We start from the raw sequence: 20,917 nt of genomic DNA on the forward strand, positions 1-20,917 counted from the left end.
CGAGAGAGAAGAAGAGGTGAAAAACGAAGGGGGAATTTATTGAAAGGGGGCAAGGTATACCCCTCTTGACCCCCTAGGAATGTTGTTGGGGTTATTAAAGGGTCCCGTGGGGAAAATAAAAAAAAAATGATTTTTCACGGTAGAAGCGCTTCACGGGCCGCGAACTGGGCCGCAAACTGGTGGCGAAACGGGAATTCGCCATTTTGTGCTTCGTTTTAATTGTTTAGAGACAAAAATTATCGCCGCACATCGGCCACAATGCATGAATATCGCTGAAAAGTCAGCGATATTCATGCATTATCCAGCAAATGCTCTGAGCCATGTTATCCACCTTCCATTGGATAACATGGCTAAAAACTGCTCTGTGCGTGAGCTTTTTTTTTTTTTTTTGCTGCGTGACGTTTGTTAACGTTCGATTCGATGGAAATCAGGAAGTGTTGACCACCATTTTGTCACTGCGAGTAAATATTTTGTTATAAATGAATCCTTATTGATAAACATTGTCTGCGCCATCTTGCGTTTTTGTCCAATGCCACAATTTTGTCGTGCACGGCAGCCATTTTAGATGCCTTGACCAGGGCCACTCTCTGCATGCCGCCGATCCTCAGCATGGCTCCCCACCCTCGCAAGCATCTCCCCCACGCACTGGTCACCCCCGCTCTTTCTCTCATGCATGGGCCATATACTTCCCCCCATCTGCGCTGCTCTTCTCTGAGAATCACACCCTGTGCCCGCCCGACACATCCCTTTCACCCTATTCACTACCGCACCCTCTGACACTCCTCTTCCTCTGTGTCCGATTGTCCAGGCCGGACCTAGGCTATCACCTAGCCCTGCGGATGTAGTTTATGGCCCCAGCTGTAGAGTATCCAGACATGCCAACCTTCCCGATTCAGGCGTGAGACTACTGATTTCAGTGCTAGTCTCCCGCCTCCCGATTCCTGCAAGCAAAAACCCGGGGGCATATTACCAACAACTAGCGATAATTTTTGTCTCTAACTTGTTTAGAGACAAAAATTATCGCCGCACATCGGCGAATTTTATCGCACATAAACCTCGCTATTAGCAAGGTTTATCGCAAATGCGATAAAAAACGGCCGCAATGCATGAATATCGTTGAAAAGTCAGCGATATTCATGCATTATCCAGCAAATGCTCTTAGCCATGTTATCCACTTCCCTTTGGATAACATGGCTAAAACTGCTCAGGGCAGGTGTTAGGTTTTGGAGATATTCGCGCTTAGCGCGAATATCTCCAAAAGTTGGTAATAGGAGATAGCGATGGTTAGGGACTGTTTCCAGTCGCTAAAATCTTGGCACGCCCACTTTGCATGTCATTAGTGATAAATATCACTGATATGCAAAGCGGGGCCCAAGATGGTCGCTATCTCCTTTTAGCTGTCACTAACTGGTGTTAGCGACAGCTTGGTAATAGGGAGATCATTTTATCTCTTTTTTTTTGGCTTTTAAAGCCAAAAAAGCGGAAATAACCCCCCTTGATAATATGCCCCATGATTTCTCGGGGGTTTCAGCTGACAGGGCTTGGTATTGTGTTACGTGCTAATTCTTCCAGGAAACGTCAGAGGGTCGATGCAGGGGTTCTAGAAGGGGTGATAAACCATTTAAGCCTCATGAACAAGCGCATGGTCTTTTAAAGATTTATGAAGTACTCGGGGCGGCGGTGTGTGTGTGCCCTCTTTCAGGAGCGGGCGGGGGGGGCACTGCCAGCAACTTGCCAGGCCAGGCAGTGTTCAACACGTGCATCACCCTTTCTCTGCCTGCTATTGCGCTCCATGCTTCGGAAAGATAAGAAAAAGAACGTGCATTTGAGTTTGAAATGTCCGATCTTGTAGCAGTACACTTGCAAAGCCCACACATGACAATAATCCGATTCAAGGCCCCATTCACCCGATTTTTTAAACATATATAGCACTCCAACAAAGTTAGATTTTAAAACTTTATTAACATTTAACTATAATGAACGGAACAAAAACTGTAAAAACATTTAAACATTTTTCACCCAAAAAAGCAACAATGGTCAGAAGCTGTCTTTTGTGCGAATAGTCCCAAGGCAGCACAACGTGCAGAGTTCTGGACGGCACCCAGGTGATGTCACCTGGGTGCCGCACTGGTTTTTGGGATCCTACAATGCTGCTCCGAAAATTGGCGTGGGGCGTCCCGGGTGGTGCGGGGGGAGGCCTCGTCAGTAGCGGTCTGTTGTGCGAATAGTCCCAAGGCAGCAGAACGCGCTGAGATGTTGATGGCACCCAGGTGATGTCCAGTAAACTGCCGCACTGGTTTTGGTATCCTACAATGCTGCTCCGAAAATTTGCGTGCGGCGGCCCGGGGGGGGGGGGGGGGGGGCGCGTGGGGGAGGCGGCGTGAACGGGCCTCCCCAGGTGGCGACCATCCAGCTGAGTTGCGCCCGCTCTTGCGGCTACAGCGTCTCGCTCACCATGTTGTTGAGTTGCTCCCACTCTTGCAGTGCAGCGATAGGCGCCTGCCACATGACTCTTAAAATGGCGGACGGCTCTTCGGTTATGGGCCTGGTCCACTGAAATGGCCCTGGGACACCTTGGAACTCGGACGCTTGCCTGCTAGGGCTTGGGCTCCATTCTCGAAAAGCGTCCCCTCAGCCGTGAAGATTCTACAAAAGTCTTGGGGGCCCCCGACTCCCGCAGGCTTCCGGTGGGGAGCGGCTGCCATGATTGCTCGCGGAATGACCACGACGGAGCCACGAGATGGTGGTGCTCTCATGCTGACGCCAGCTTCAGTCTGAATGATCCAGAAACAAGGTGGGGCTTTCATCGTTTGGGAAAAAAAAATGTTCTAAACCAATGAAAAGTGTTATTTTTAGGTCATATGACCAAGGCTTCCATCTTTAGGAAACCAAAAGTAAAATGATCCAATGAAAAGTTTTATAAACAAGTCACATGACCTGTTATGCGGCATAGGGCTACAAAAAGCATAGAAAATCCGTTGGCACGTGAGGCGGCGTCAGTAGCGGACCGATGTGCGAATAGGCCGAAGGCAGCACAACGCGCTGAGATCCGGATGGCACCGAGGTGGTGTCAAGCAAATTGCCGCACTGGTGTGGCCATCCTACAATGCTGCGCCGAAAGACGGCGTGTCCAGCTGAGTTCCGGTCACTCTTGCGGTACAGTGAGTCGAACGTGCCGAGATCCGGATGGCACCGAGGTGGTGTCCAGCAAATTGCCGCACTGGTGTGGCCATCCTACAATGCTATTTACAACAAGGGGTGGTGAGGGACAGAGTCTCTGAATTAAACAGAATACTCTCACCCAGTCAAGAGATCAGGGCTAGATCCAACACCGTTTTTTAGCTCACTGCACCATCCCAGTTTCAGAACCTGGCTGTATGCAAATTAGTCTGTTCCTGTAGGTGTGGCAGGGTATACTCAGACATGAGTCCCTTTCTCACTGCTCCATCAGGATTCAAGCAAGCCGGGCCGAAGAGGCTGAAATGCCAGAAACCGGTCCCCGGTAGCTTGTCTCCTTTCTGGTAAAGAATTGGCTTGGTAGTTTAGTCTGCCCTGTTCCCATGATGCACTGGGCCAGGGACAGACTGATTTGCATATAGCCAGATTCTGAGCTGGGATGGGGCAGTGAGATAAATAACGGTGATGGATCAAGCCCTGATCTTTGGACTGGGTAAGAGTGGTCTGCTCAATTCAGACACTCTGTTCATCACCACCCCCTTTTGTAAATCGATTTTGGCCACTATAGGTGTGGCAGGGTATACTCAGACATGAGTCCCTTTCTCACTGCTCCATCAGGATTCAAGCAAGCCGGGCCGAAGAGGCTGAAATGCCAGAAACCGGTCCCCGGTAGCTTGTCTCCTTTCTGGTAAAGAATTGGCTTGGTAGTTTAGTCTGCCCTGTTCCCATGATGCACTGGGCCAGGGACAGACTGATTTGCATATAGCCAGATTCTGAGCTGGGATGGGGCAGTGAGATAAATAACGGTGATGGATCAAGCCCTGATCTTTGGACTGGGTAAGAGTGGTCTGCTCAATTCAGACACTCTGTTCATCACCACCCCCTTTTGTAAATCGATTTTGGCCACTATAGGTGTGGCAGGGTATACTCAGACATGAGTCCCTTTCTCACTGCTCCCTCAGGATTCAAGCAAGCCGGGCCGAAGAGGCTGAAATGCCAGAAACCGGTCCCCGGTAGCTTGTCTCCTTTCTGGTAAAGAATTGGCTTGGTAGTTTAGTCTGCCCTGTTCCCATGATGCACTGGGCCAGGGACAGACTGATTTGCATATAGCCAGATTCTGAGCTGGGATGGGGCAGTGAGATAAATAACGGTGATGGATCAAGCCCTGATCTTTGGACTGGGTAAGAGTGGTCTGCTCAATTCAGACACTCTGTTCATCACCACCCCCCTTTTGTAAATCGATTTTGGCCACTATAGGTGTGGCAGGGTATACTCAGACATGAGTCCCTTTCTCACTGCTCCATCAGGATTCAAGCAAGCCGGGCCGAAGAGGCTGAAATGCCAGAAACCGGTCCCCGGTAGCTTGTCTCCTTTCTGGTAAAGAATTGGCTTGGTAGTTTAGTCTGCCCTGTTCCCATGATGCACTGGGCCAGGGACAGACTGATTTGCATATAGCCAGATTCTGAGCTGGGATGGGGCAGTGAGATAAATAACGGTGATGGATCAAGCCCTGATCTTTGGACTGGGTAAGAGTGGTCTGCTCAATTCAGACACTCTGTTCATCACCACCCCCTTTTGTAAATCGATTTTGGCCACTATAGGTGTGGCAGGGTATACTCAGACATGAGTCCCTTTCTCACTGCTCCATCAGGATTCAAGCAAGCCGGGCCGAAGAGGCTGAAATGCCAGAAACCGGTCCCCGGTAGCTTGTCTCCTTTCTGGTAAAGAATTGGCTTGGTAGTTTAGTCTGCCCTGTTCCCATGATGCACTGGGCCAGGGACAGACTGATTTGCATATAGCCAGATTCTGAGCTGGGATGGGGCAGTGAGATAAATAACGGTGATGGATCAAGCCCTGATCTTTGGACTGGGTAAGAGTGGTCTGCTCAATTCAGACACTCTGTTCATCACCACCCCCTTTTGTAAATCGATTTTGGCCACTATAGGTGTGGCAGGGTATACTCAGACATGAGTCCCTTTCTCACTGCTCCATCAGGATTCAAGCAAGCCGGGCCGAAGAGGCTGAAATGCCAGAAACCGGTCCCCGGTAGCTTGTCTCCTTTCTGGTAAAGAATTGGCTTGGTAGTTTAGTCTGCCCTGTTCCCATGATGCACTGGGCCAGGGACAGACTGATTTGCATATAGCCAGATTCTGAGCTGGGATGGGGCAGTGAGATAAATAACGGTGATGGATCAAGCCCTGATCTTTGGACTGGGTAAGAGTGGTCTGCTCAATTCAGACACTCTGTTCATCACCACCCCCTTTTGTAAATCGATTTTGGCCACTATAGGTGTGGCAGGGTATACTCAGACATGAGTCCCTTTCTCACTGCTCCATCAGGATTCAAGCAAGCCGGGCCGAAGAGGCTGAAATGCCAGAAACCGGTCCCCGGTAGCTTGTCTCCTTTCTGGTAAAGAATTGGCTTGGTAGTTTAGTCTGCCCTGTTCCCATGATGCACTGGGCCAGGGACAGACTGATTTGCATATAGCCAGATTCTAAGCTGGGATGGGGCAGTGAGATAAATAACGGTGATGGATCAAGCCCTGATCTTTGGACTGGGTAAGAGTGGTCTGCTCAATTCAGACACTCTGTTCATCACCACCCCCTTTTGTAAATCGATTTTGGCCACTATAGGTGTGGCAGGGTATACTCAGACATGAGTCCCTTTCTCACTGCTCCATCAGGATTCAAGCAAGCCGGGCCGAAGAGGCTGAAATGCCAGAAACCGGTCCCCGGTAGCTTGTCTCCTTTCTGGTAAAGAATTGGCTTGGTAGTTTAGTCTGCCCTGTTCCCATGATGCACTGGGCCAGGGACAGACTGATTTGCATATAGCCAGATTCTGAGCTGGGATGGGGCAGTGAGATAAATAACGGTGATGGATCAAGCCCTGATCTTTGGACTGGGTAAGAGTGGTCTGCTCAATTCAGACACTCTGTTCATCACCACCCCCTTTTGTAAATCGATTTTGGCCACTATAGGTGTGGCAGGGTATACTCAGACATGAGTCCCTTTCTCACTGCTCCATCAGGATTCAAGCAAGCCGGGCCGAAGAGGCTGAAATGCCAGAAACCGGTCCCCGGTAGCTTGTCTCCTTTCTGGTAAAGAATTGGCTTGGTAGTTTAGTCTGCCCTGTTCCCATGATGCACTGGGCCAGGGACAGACTGATTTGCATATAGCCAGATTCTGAGCTGGGATGGGGCAGTGAGATAAATAACGGTGATGGATCAAGCCCTGATCTTTGGACTGGGTAAGAGTGGTCTGCTCAATTCAGACACTCTGTTCATCACCACCCCCTTTTGTAAATCGATTTTGGCCACTATAGGTGTGGCAGGGTATACTCAGACATGAGTCCCTTTCTCACTGCTCCATCAGGATTCAAGCAAGCCGGGCCGAAGAGGCTGAAATGCCAGAAACCGGTCCCCGGTAGCTTGTCTCCTTTCTGGTAAAGAATTGGCTTGGTAGTTTAGTCTGCCCTGTTCCCATGATGCACTGGGCCAGGGACAGACTGATTTGCATATAGCCAGATTCTGAGCTGGGATGGGGCAGTGAGATAAATAACGGTGATGGATCAAGCCCTGATCTTTGGACTGGGTAAGAGTGGTCTGCTCAATTCAGACACTCTGTTCATCACCACCCCCTTTTGTAAATCGATTTTGGCCACTATAGGTGTGGCAGGGTATACTCAGACATGAGTCCCTTTCTCACTGCTCCATCAGGATTCAAGCAAGCCGGGCCGAAGAGGCTGAAATGCCAGAAACCGGTCCCCGGTAGCTTGTCTCCTTTCTGGTAAAGAATTGGCTTGGTAGTTTAGTCTGCCCTGTTCCCATGATGCACTGGGCCAGGGACAGACTGATTTGCATATAGCCAGATTCTGAGCTGGGATGGGGCAGTGAGATAAATAACGGTGATGGATCAAGCCCTGATCTTTGGACTGGGTAAGAGTGGTCTGCTCAATTCAGACACTCTGTTCATCACCACCCCCTTTTGTAAATCGATTTTGGCCACTATAGGTGTGGCAGGGTATACTCAGACATGAGTCCCTTTCTCACTGCTCCATCAGGATTCAAGCAAGCCGGGCCGAAGAGGCTGAAATGCCAGAAACCGGTCCCCGGTAGCTTGTCTCCTTTCTGGTAAAGAATTGGCTTGGTAGTTTAGTCTGCCCTGTTCCCATGATGCACTGGGCCAGGGACAGACTGATTTGCATATAGCCAGATTCTGAGCTGGGATGGGGCAGTGAGATAAATAACGGTGATGGATCAAGCCCTGATCTTTGGACTGGGTAAGAGTGGTCTGCTCAATTCAGACACTCTGTTCATCACCACCCCCTTTTGTAAATCCATCCTACAATGCTGCGCCGAAAGACGGCGTGTTCAGCTGAGTTCCGGTCACTCTTCTGGCACAGTGACTCGAACGCGCCGAGATCCGGATGGCACCGAGGTGGTGTCCAGCAAGTTGCCGTACTGGTGTGGCCATCCTACAATGCTGCGCCGAAAGTCGGCGTGGGGTGCCCCGTTGGCTTATGAGGTGATGTCAGTAGTGGACCGATGTGTGAATAGGTCGGAACCAGCACAAGGCGCCAAGATCCGAATGGCAAGTCCTGGATGTTGAGTGCCTCAGTTGAGATTTCTGAGCAGTGTTTGTAAGACTGTCTGAAGCTTATGTGCACCTGCTGCAGCTTCACTATTGCCCTGGTGTGGCCAAAGGTCGCACATGACATAGGCGGCCGGCTCCCGAGGTCCGGCGGAACTTTTTTCCTTTTCCTTTCTGCTTCTTTTCCTACAATCCGTTTCATCTGAAGACACGACCAGGTCCCTGAATGTGTGCAGGGGGACGCTATTGATTGAATGAAAATGGCGGCTTGACACAAAGCTGACTCAAGCGTTGCTGTTGATGCTATACAGACAAAAATTGGTTTTCAGTTTGTACATTCTTCAGGATTTTTTTTTCTATCCAAGTCTGATTGACAGTTTGTAGAAAAATGGCTTCAGATTTTCCACATACTACTCTTCAACATTCTTCCTAAATGTAACAATGTGAAACTCACTAGGAGAACGGCTGTTTCTGTTTCCTTTCAAAATGCTGCCAACAATATTTTCTGAATGGAAGACACCATCTTGTAGCATAAAGGGCCGAAAGGGGTTCTGGTCTGGCCGATGGTTGGTGGAGACATTTTGACTATATCTTGGACCTGCCCGGCCTCGCACAAAATGGCGCCGGTATAAATGGGACTTGTAACTCCTTGCCCGCAAATGTATATCTAGAAAATGTTATTGTAAGTGGCCCTGTCGTATTTTAATTACAAAATGTACGTCCACCGATTCCGCAACTGTTAGACACCTTTGTTCTTGCAACCTAATGGCCCGCTCGTTACGTTCCTCTACAGTGTAAATGTCTCCTCATCATATACGATTTCAGTTTGCTCCGCGGCCGGCCCACGTGGTTATAGGCCCGTATTTGTATACTGATATTTTCACAATAAAGGTTTTTAAAACAAAACACGGTAGTAGTATTTACATTGGTAAAGTTTTTACTTTTAGTCACTGTTTTCGAATCAGTAAAAGGCAAGTGAAATAAAGCAGTCCAATTACATGACGGATAAAAGGTATAATATGTAGGAACGCAGTAAAGATAAATGGTCAAGGGCAGTTGTGTTTTTCATTTCTGCAACATAAAGTGATCGATAAGAATCTGATAATCAGGCGTATCGGCGACTAAGACAGCAGGCCGAGTCTCTTTTACTCAACGGCTCCGTCATGGAACGAAGAAACGCCCTTTTTCTCGAAAAAGGAATATATTTTACTTGCAGGACAGTTGTAAATTTTCCGGGAAAGTACATTAGCCTGGAATATTATAGCATATATGTTTTAAAAAAAATAATGTTCGAAAACAATAAAAAGCGTAATTTTTAGGTCATATGACCAAGCTTTTCATCATTAAAATAACAAAAGCAAAATGAACCAATGAAAAGTTTTATTAACAAGTCACATGACCTGTTATGCTTACGTTACGCGCTGCGCGCCGCGCCTCGGATCACTTCCGGGTGCGCTAACGCGGCGTGTCATATAACGCATTACGCGACAACGTAGGTCAAGAATATAGTCAAAATGTCTCCACCAACCAGCGTTCGGAACACAACCCCTTTCAGCAGTCCAAAAAGTTCTGTTAAATGACAACAGAGGGGACAGGCAAGAAGAACCATCAGTCAAAGAGGGGAGGGCAAGTTCTTCTCTTCCGGGTCATGTTGGGGCGCTACCGGAACTGATCGAATTGGTAGTCTAAAGTGTTTCTGGATGTTTCAGACTAAAGCTGGCGTCAGCATGAGAGCACTACCATCTCGTAGCTCCGTCGTGGCCATTCCACGAGCAATCATGGCAGCCGCTCCCCACCAGAAGCCTGCTGGAGTCGGAGGCCCCCAAGACTTTTGTAGAATCTTCACGGCTGAGGGGACGCTTTCGAGAATGGGACCCAAGCCCTATCAGGGAAGCGTCCGAGTTCAAAGGTGTCCCAGGGCCATTTTAGTGGACCAGGTCCAAAACCGAAGAGCCGGCCGCCATTTTGAGAGTCCTGTGGCAGCCGCCTATCGCTGCACCGCAAGAGCGGGAGCAACTCAACTACATGATGAGCGAGACGCTGTAGTCGCAAGAGCGGGCGGTAAACAGCAGAATGGCGGAAGAGGCACAGTGTAGCAAAAGCGGGCGGAATGGCAACTGAAACGGTAAAGGGGCGCCCCACTACAGCGTGTCTTCAGGTCAAACGGATTGTGGGACAAGGTCCAGAATAGAAGAGTCATCAAAAGGCAAAAAGTTCCGCCGGACCCCGGGAGCCGGCCGCCTATGTCGGGGGCGATCTCAGGCTACACCGGTGCTATAAGACTTGGGGAGGGTGTCGGAGCCAAGCGTCTTCTCCGAGTCCATGGCCATCACACCGCCCCTCAGGGGCCTCCGTCAAGCTGTTTAGGAAGGTAACATATCACATTGTTTTCTAATGCAGTCAGGTCCACAAACGACACTCACTTACTTTGAGAATAGTGAAGCTGCAGTAGGTGGAAATAAGCTTCAGACAGTGTTACAAGCACTGCTCAGAACTCTTAACTATGGCACCCAACATCCAGAACTTATGCCATTTGAGAATGGCAGTGACATTGAAGCAACTCAGGGACCAAAACCATTAACGTACTTTCACGTATGAAAAACTTACTTGGGGAGGGGGCAGGAGCGAAGCGCCCCCTCCCAGTCCGCGCCACCACACCGTATGTTGAAAATCTGAAGCCATCGTTCTACAAAGTCAACCAACCTTGGATTGAAAAATCTAGAAAAATGTACAAACTGAAAACCAGTTTTGGTCTGTATAGCATCAGTAGCAACGCTTGCTATCAGAGTGCATGAGTTTCATGCTCGATCGATTGAGCTAGCCGGATCGGGCAATAAAAAGTATAAAATAGTTATGTAAATAGTTATTTAATAAAAAGTTTTACCCTGTTTCTTTGCTGGTGTGTTGTCTATATTTTTAATATTTGCATAGGGTTTGTCGTTATTTTGGGCGGGGTGGGTGACGGAGTCGAGCTGTCTTGCAGCCCTCATGGTGTGGAGCTCAGTTCATCTCACTATTTTCGTATTTCTCATGAAGGGTTGTTCCTAATATTTCTATTTTAGCGAGGTCAAAAAGAGATCCAATTAGTGGCCTACTGATTTTGCTCGATTACTTTTATTTTTTTACACGATTTTTCACTATCTGCAAAGACTAAACAGAGTATTGCGACTTTGTGCTTGTTTGTAAATAGAGAATGATCCAAAGAGAACCAATTCTAAAACAGTAAATGCTTGGATAACAATCAATCAAATGGAGAGACAAGCAGGCACGACGGATTACAACGGGGGCAAAGGCCTGCGTTAACTACCGTTCACTATCTGCAAAGAGAGAGTACTACTAAGAGAAAAGAGGGGAGGGGGGGGGGCAGCGTTCAAAGCACATCAGCGTGCATACATACGAAAATGTTTTTATCTATCACGTACTTGACATTTTAAAGCTTTTCATATTTGCTATTAAAAAACCAACGAAATTCACAGAAAAAACCATAGGTTATAGTGGATATATAGTTAGGAATTTGCATTTACAAAACCTTGAAAATTCAATGAAAAAAACATTGGTTTTAGGCCATATATAGTTAGGGATTTGCATTTACAAAACCTTTTTTTACTCGCATAAAACCATTGAAATTCCATATATAGTTATAAGCGCTAACTATATATCGCGCACCCGCAATCCACTGCTGATGATGTCACATATTACATCATTAGTGACATCACTGATGACATCACTGATGACATCTCAAATGACATCACTGATGACATCACTGATGACAACATCCAGTGACTGTATGTTTCTGTAAAGTAAAAATATGTCTTTCTGTGAATATATATATATATATATATATATATTACCTACTGGCGGTCACCAGTAGGTATATATAGTTAGGATTTTTTCCCTATGGGATTTCTGAAAATTCTATGTCTAATAACTTTGGCGTTTGTGGACGGAATCGGCTGAAATTTACAGGAAAATGGCACATTTTGTTTCTGAGCAGCTCCCGGAAATTTGGGGGGGTTTCGTCAAGGGGGGGCTGAGAAAAAAGGGGGGTCCCAAAACGCGTTTTTAACATTGAGTTTTCTATAGGGCGGTTGGACTCACTTTTAGCTCGAACGGCTGAATGGATTTGCACGAAACTTGGCAAAATTGTAGGGACTGTTAGCCCGATGTGCCTTTGCTAGGTCTTAATATATGTGCTTCAGTGGATTTTGAGAAATTAACGTTTAAATCAAGATATATATCTGTAACAGCGCTCCGGGCAGCGATCCGGTTCGCTTACTTTTCGCTTATCGGAACTTTGCGAAGCGAAGCTGATTGGCTCTCCGGCGTCTGTCAACATTCTAAACAGTCCGGTGCGGCCGCCATCTTGTCTCTCGGTAGGATCGAGAGACAAGAGGAGCCAAAAACAAAGGAGGAAATTAAGGAAAGGGGGCAAGGTAGACCCCTTCTGACCCCCTAGGATTGATGAGGGGATATTATAGAGCCACGCTGGGCCCAAAAAAAAAAAAAAAAAAATTCCGTTTTTTTCGCCGTAGAGACGCGTCTTGGTACGCGAACCGGGCAGCTAACCGGGCAGCTAACCGGCAGTGTAACGGGAGTCTGAGGAGAAGCTGATTGGCTGTTATCTTTGTAAACAGTCTGGAGCGGCCGCCATCTTGTCTCTCTGTGGGATCGAGAGACAAGAGGTGGAAAAAAGGTGTAAATGAATGAAAGGGGTAAGGCAGACCCCTCCTGAACCCCTAGGATTGATGAGGGGGCTATTAAAGTTCCCTGGGGGGTGAAAAAAAAAATGCGATTTTTCGCGGTAAAGGTGCTTCCTGGTACGTTAACCGGGCAGCTAACCGGCAGCGTAACGGGAGTCCGACATATTGTGTTTTTTGAACGTTTGTGATATGTGCACGTGTGGATTTTGTCTAATTAAGGTTAAAAAAATATATATATATCTTTAAGCGTGTTTTGGCGCGCTTACGTTTTGGGTTTGGTTTGCGCTGCAGAGACGATACGTCACGGTTATGCGATGCATCATAAGGCGTCTCACGGGCTACGTGATACGTCACTTAATAAAGAATATATTTTACAGCTATAGATATTAGCTTTTAAAAAACCAATGAAATTCACAGAAAAAACCATAGGTTATAGACCATATATAGTTAGGAATTTGCATTTACAAAACCTTGAAAATTCACTGAAAAAACCATAGGTTATAGACCATATATAGTTAGGGATTAGCATTTAAAAAACCTTATTTTATTTGCACAAAACCATTGAAATTCCATATATAGTTAGTTGCACTAACTATATATCGCGGACCCGCAATCCACTGCTAATGATGTCACATATTACATCATTCATGACATGGTCAGTGACATCACTGATGACATCACTGATGACATCTCAAATGACATCACTGATGAGATCTCAAATGACATCACTGATGACATCACTGACATCTCATTTGACATTACTGATTACATCACTGATGATATCATTTATGTGATAATACATCTTCAGACTCTAATATAACCTTAGATACACTCAGTGTAAACAGGCACTCACAGACTGTCACACATCCATGGAGTTACTCACACACCTAGTCAGTCATGCAAAGATTCAATCACACCTCCATTTCCTCAACTATACAGTTATACACACCTTACTTATTCAAACATATACTAACACATATTTACTCTCTTATACAATCACTGATACAAGTTCACAATGATTCATACAGCCACTCTCACATTCACTGGCTCTTATGTTCAGTTATTTATATATGTCAACTCTCACATGGAGTGTGTTTTACATATGTACTTACTTTGACATGTAGAACTGAGATATCCATTCACTCACCAATATACTCATGCACACAGTCAACTGTCCATACAGCTGTTTCTACATGCACTTTTGAAGCCATACACCTAGGGAATCAACTGCTCACACATCTATGCACAGAGTTATACACCTCCCAGCCACCCACACACATACTCAGTCTCCCATACAAATACTTGGACAACCATTCAATAACCCATATAGTTACTGATATAGCTACTGATTTAAACATGCAGCAGTTTACAGAAGAACATAAATAATGATTGCCAAATTAAGACACTTTAATCACTAACCAATGCACTCAGTGAGACACATTTAATCATTCTCTCATACAGTCAGTCATGCACCTACTAAATCCTTCATCCAGACACTTATACATCCACTCATTCTTCAATATGTAAGACATATTTTAACTTTACAGAAACATACAGTCACTGGGTGTTGTCATCAGTGATGTCATCAGTGATGTCATTTGAGATGTCATCAGTGATGTCATCAGTGATGTCACTGACCATGTCATGAATGATGTAATATGTGACATCATTAGCAGTGGATTGCGGGTCCGCGATATATAGTTAGTGCAACTAACTATATATGGAATTTCAATGGTTTTGTGCAAATAAAATAAGGTTTTTTAAATGCTAATCCCTAACTATATATGGTCTATAACCTATGGTTTTTTCAGTGAATATATATATATATATATATATATATATATATATATATATATATATATATATATATATATATATATATTTTTTTTTTTACACAAGGAATGCAGCACAACACAGTTCCAATCTGGTTTAGTGAGGGTTTATTGCTCCAGCTCAGGCCAACGCGTTACAGCCTAGGAACAGGCTTTGTTCACGGTAAGTGAGCATACAACTATGTTTACTATTTATCCCACCTGGCTACTATGGTGCATTATGGGATATGTAGTTCATGTGATGAAAGAAATGATTTAACATGATTATGACATTAGCAATTTAAGCACTTATTTATTGACATTAGGTACTTTGACATTGTGTTAATCATGAGTTCACTGTTATAGCAATAGTGGCAGGTTTAACTAATTCTTAAAAAGCACAGTGTACAACTAATAGTTTCATTTGGGGTATAGTACCATAAGTCAACAGTATTCCATCATATGTTTATATATGCACACAATCCACTTCTTCCGAAGAAAACGAGGCAGAGACCCTGGAGGAACCGTTTGGAAGCCTTTTTAATTTTGAACAAGCGAATGCATTTCGGCAGCACTTCTGCCTTCCTCAGCGCCCAAAGCGTCCAATTCGGTATTGACACACGCTGCTGGTAAGTCCCTCCTCTTAGTGTCTTACAAACTGTCAGGTCCCAATGTCCTCAGGATGGTACGATGCCAAAAAGGGTTCCACCTCTCGACAACCTCTGGGCCTGACATTAAACAGACTCACAGTGGTGATCAAGCGAGGGATAACAGGAACTGCAGGGCAGGAACGGGAGGGCGGAGAAGCTGAAGGGAAGGAAAAGGTAGGCTTTGCCTGGCCATCAAAGTGTAGAATAAAACAGCACAATCCATCGTTGCTTAATGTAGGGGCTTCAACAGAGGGCAGAATGGAAAACAGCCAGCCAGGCGAAGCTCATTATACCCCTGTTGTGTACAGAAAAGTAAAACAGCAATAATAGGATTTTGCTTCCTCAAGACAACGAAGAGAAAAGACTTCTGGGTTACGTCACCCGAAGCCTTAATGAGCAAAGTTGCTATACACTGCTGTTTAGGTCCTGAACCAGCGAGCATATATATATATATATGAGAAATTGTCCAACCAAGTAATGCTGCTTTTCAGTTCGTGAAATAAATGTTCTTACAATCACCCCAGCAGATACGCTATCTCTGCCGATGGTGTCAACCTAAAGAATAACACAAGAATCTGCCACTACCCGTGGTAACTCTACCAATTGTCAACAATAATAGCGGCAGTCTGTAAACCTCCCTGCAACATAAGATTACACTCAGGAGCCTTACACAGTCAAGGGAAATTCAGGAAGCAAGAACAACGGGTCCACAATCACGAAGCCACTGGAACCAAGCTCCGCTACCCGTTAAGAGGAGGATTCCCCCGAGCGGAACCCGTTACGGCAGGACACAAGGAAGTTACACGAAGGAAGGAAACAGAGGGAACTGAAAAGGATACGCAGCCACACTCCGGGAAATGGTATCCTACCGTGACAGCATTCCGGAACCAGAATAAACGGCGAGGCGATGCTGGATTAACTCCGTCTTGAGGCTTCCGTGAATTGACGTCATAGCCAGCCGCGTCGCTCTCCCCCGAGAATCATGGGAATTGTAGTCTTTTCCTGAAAATCATGGCTCTAGACAGTGTTCACAGTGTCCCACCGCCGTGGGTCGTAACAGTACATCCCTCCCCAGAAGAACACTGACAGAGACAAGGTTTGTGGGGGAAACGTTTGTGAAACAGCCGAACATACTTGGGAGCATGAACCCCTGATGCAGGCTCCCACAAATTCTCTTCATTTCCGTACCCCTTCCAAGCCACTAGATACCACAATCTGGTGCGATAGATCTTGGAATCCACAATACCCCTCACTTCATGCTCTTCCTCACCATTGACTTCAACAGGAGAAGGCCTGATCTTTTTACCTACTCTCGTGGGTTTGACTAGTGATACATGAAATGCTGGATGTATTCGCAAGGATGAAGGTAAAGCCAATTTCACCACCACAGGATTCACCAGTTTAAGAACTTTGTAAGGACCTATGTATTTAGGATTGAATATACTGTACCTCCTGAATCGTATGTTCTTTGTGGATAACCATACATAGTCACCTTTCTTGTACACTGGACCAATCTGTCTGTGCTTGTCTACGTAGGTTTTGTACTTTGCCTTGGCTTGCGCTAGGTGCCCCTTAACCTTCAGCCAGGTCTCCTGAAGATTCTGCACCCTTTCCTGAACCTCGGGGACAGGGGAAGCGGAAGCTGGGTGATGGAACGAAGTGAAATTAGGATGAAAGCCATATGTGCAGTAGAAAGGGGCATGTTTTGTGGACCCATGAACAGCGCTGTTATAAGCTATTTCAGCCAACCATAACCGACCCACCCAATCCTCATTAGTGACATCCACGTAGCATCTCAAATATTGTTTCAAGGTTTGATTTGCCCTTTCTGTCTGCCCATCTGTTTGAGGATGGAAACTCGTGGATGTACTGGATGTTATACCTAAAGCCTTACACCACGTTTTCCAGAATCTGGCCGTAAACTGACTGCCCCTGTCAGATATAATCACTCTGGGTAACCCATGCAACCTCACTATGTTTTGGAGGATTAGATGCGCCAACACACTAGCAGAAGGTACTTTCTTGCATGCAATAAAATGCGCCATTTTGGTCAGATAATCCACTACCACTAGGATGACGGTACACCCCTGATCTACTGGCATGCCCACCACAAAGTCCATTGAGATGCATTCCCATGGAACATCAGGCGTGGGGAGAGGCTGTAATAAACCTGACTGTTTTGTATGCAACGTTTTCATCTGGCTGCAAACCGGACACTCCGCCACCCAATTCGTCACGTCTTTTTTGATGTTTGGCCACCAGAATTGTCTTTGTATCCGCTCAAGTGTCTTGCTGTTACCGTTATGTCCTGCACAAGGCGCGTTGTGACACCACTGAAACACCTGCTTCCGTAGGGCCTGGATGGGTAATAGCAACTGTTTCTTTCGCATGGGGAGACCCTGCACCATTGTCCATTCTTTGTGTGCTTTTAACCATTTCTTCCATTCCTCTCTCTGTACATTTCTAAGAACGCTGCGTAGAAACATCTGGGTACAAGTGACACCTATAACCTTCTCTGGGTTGATGATGGCCTCTTCCTTTCTGTCTGCAGGGTCAATTATAGTGTACTGTCGCGATAATGCATCTGCCTTTCGGTTATCCTTTCCCGGCCAATAGGTCACGATGAAATCGTATTCTGCGAAATGCATCATCCACCGCATCTGTCTAGGCGTTAAGTGGCGTGCTGCAGCCATGTACTGTAAATTGCGATGGTCCGTATAAACAGTTACAGCATGTCTAGCACCCATGAGATGATGCCTCCATTCCAGAAAAGCTGTTCTTATCGCCAGTAGTTCCTTCTCTGCTATTACGTAGTTTCGTTCAGCCTGATTTAGCGTACGAGATAGATACGCCACTGGATGCAGCTGGCCCGTGTCAGAATGGCGTTGCGATAACACAGCTCCTACTGCTACATCCGAAGCGTCAGCTTCCACTATAAAAGGCTTGCTAGGGTCTGCATGTACCAGTACAGGTGCCGAAACAAAGGCTTTCTTCAGCTCATCGAAACTTCGTTGGGCTTCTTCTGTCCAAACAAAGGCCACCTTCTTCTTTAATAGTCTCGTCATAGGGCAGGCCATAGCAGAGAAGTTTTCGATAAACCTGCGATAGAAATTCGCAAACCCAATAAAGCACTGGATGTCTCTTACGGATTTGGGTGTAGGCCACTCTTTTACTGTAAAAATCTTCCTTTCGGACATCTCCTGGCCCTGTGGTGTGAGCATTACCCCTAGAAATTCCACTGAGGTAGTGTTAAACTCACACTTACTGAGCTTACAGTATAGTCGATGCTCCAATAAAGTACGTAGTACTGCCTTCACATGACCCGTATGTTGTTTTGTGGTGGAGGAGTAAATCAAGATGTCGTCTATATATACAATGACGAAGCGATCCAAGTACTCCTTCAGAACGTCATCCAAAAAAAACTGGAAGGCTGCCGGAGCCTTACACAGCCCAAAGGGCATCACTAAATATTCGTACAGCCCAAAACGGGTCTTGATGGCTGTCTTCCACTCATCCCCGGTTCTCATTCGGACTAAGTGGTAAGCTCCCTTTAGGTCTAGCCGTGTAAATATCACTGCATCCTTCACCTGCTCTAGTAATACATTGATTAAAGGAAGAGGATATTTATTCTTCACCGTAATGGCGTTCAATGCTCTGTAGTCAGCACAGGCTCGAAGATCACCATTGGCCTTTGGGATGAAGAATAACGGAGAGGCGGCCGGGGACTTAGATTCCCTGATGAATCCAAGCTCTAACAGCTTATCCAAGTATGCACGGAGATGTAGAGTCTCTGGTTCCGTCAGAGCATACACTCGTCCTGCTGGTATTTTAGCCCCAGGAATTAAATCTATTTGGCAATCATACGGTCTGTGGGGTGGTAATGTTTCCGCTTTTGTCTCACTAAATACCTCTGCCAAGTCTTGATATTCAGCCGGGAGTTCCACATCATGTTCAACTGCCGTGGCAATATGATATATGCTAGCCAAACCTATAGCAGGACTTAGTGTTATCGGATAGCAATTCCTCTGGCAGAACTCCGATGAAAAATGTAAAACCTGATTTTCCCAATCTATTGCGGGATTGTGTTTCCTCAGCCAAGGGAGTCCAAGAATCACCCCATACTGCGGTGCGTGAATAATGTTGGAGAACAACCTCTCCTGATGTTCTACACCCATGGACATACAGAGTTCCTTGGTTTGTAATCGGATAGGTCCGGAATTCAACTTCCGACCATCCACCGCAAACACTGCTTCAGGGGTTTCCTTCTCTTGCAGTTCCAGACCTAGACTACTGGCTGTGGCCTGATCCATAAAACAACCAGTCGCCCCGAGTCTAACATTGCTCTAATCCATATCCTTTCCTCCTGTATGTCCACTCCTATATCCACATAGAAATGTATAGCTTCTTTTGTGCTGTTTCTATCCAAAGAAGGGATATACAACTTACTTGAAGGGCACCCTTCATTCCTCTTCAAGCCTTCTCGTTTCCCGCCTTCTGATCGGAAGACGGAACAGACACCTTCCGGTTTTCATACCGGGTTTTTGTCCTCGTTGGGCATTCCCGTATGAAGTGCCCCTTCCTGCCACAATATAAACACAATCCCCTCTTTCTTCGATATTCCCTTTCCTCCGCCGTCAGAGGGGATCTAACTGCTCCTATTTCCATGGGCTCGGGTTTTGCTGCGGATGTTACTTCTGTTGTTCTGGAGTGCTCATAACTGGACATGGTATTGTCCTTCCGCCGAGTTTCTCCCCTTCGATCACTGAGGCGATGATCCAACCTCAACACCAAGCTAATCATGTCCTCGCAATTACTGGGCTGGGGGTCTATTTGGGCCAGGACGTCTTTCATCTCGCCAGTCAATCCATTGTAAAAGATGGCTAAACGCTTATTTTCAGGCCATTCAGTTTCAGCAATTAACCTCCTAAAGTCATTAAGGTATGCTATCAGATCCCTATTTCCTTGTCTTAACCCCAGCAGGTCCCTATCTGCAGACAAGGTGGCCGACCTACGGTTAAAGGTTTTCTCGAAATCTGACTTAAAAGCCTCCCAATCCCTTAACAAAGGATCGTCTCTCTTTACTAGTGGTACCGCCCATTGAGCCGCATCCCCACCCAAATAAGATATGAGAAAGGCCACCCGTGCATGGTTAGTGTTAAAGACCTTAGGTTTGCATGAGAAGTGTAGAAGGACTTGAGTGAGAAATACCTGCACTTTATCACTATCCCCATGGAATCGTTCTGGAGGGGCCAATGGTATCGGGGCGGGTACTTCCACTACCACGGAGGAAGCGGGCTGGGTGCCTGCATTGAAAGGGTTTCTACTCATTCTATCCACCTGTGCTTGCAATGTTGCAGTTTCAGTCCTGGAAGCCTGTAACTCAGCCTGCACCAGGGCCAAAGCTGCCATTATGTCTTCGAGGGTGGACATGATATCGTACTACCGGGAGGACTAAATTCTTGGGCTGTTTATTCTGTCAGGTCCCAATGTCCTCAGAATGGTACGATGCCAAAAAGGGTTCCACCTCTCGACAACCTCTGGGCCTGACATTAAACAGACTCACAGTGGTGATCAAGCGAGGGATAACAGGAACTGCAGGGCAGGAACGGGAGGGCGGAGAAGCTGAAGGGAAGGAAAAGGTAGGCTTTGCCTGGCCATCAAAGTGTAGAATACAACAGCACAATCCATCGTTGCTTAATGTAGGGGCTTCAACAGAGGGCAGAATGGAAAACAGCCAGCCAGGCGAAGCTCATTATACCCCTGTTGTGTACAGAAAAGTAAAACAGCAATAATAGGATTTTGCTTCCTCAAGACAACGAAGAGAAAAGACTTCTGGGTTACGTCACCCGAAGCCTTAATGAGCAAAGTTGCTATACACTGCTGTTTAGGTCCTGAACCAGCGAGCATATATATATATATATATGAGAAATTGTCCAACCAAGTAATGCTGCTTTTCAGTTCGTGAAATAAATGTTCTTTCAATCACCCCA

This window comes from Lissotriton vulgaris, chromosome 6 (assembly GCF_964263255.1).
Source record: "Lissotriton vulgaris chromosome 6, aLisVul1.2, whole genome shotgun sequence".
Lineage (NCBI taxonomy): Eukaryota > Metazoa > Chordata > Amphibia > Caudata > Salamandridae > Lissotriton > Lissotriton vulgaris.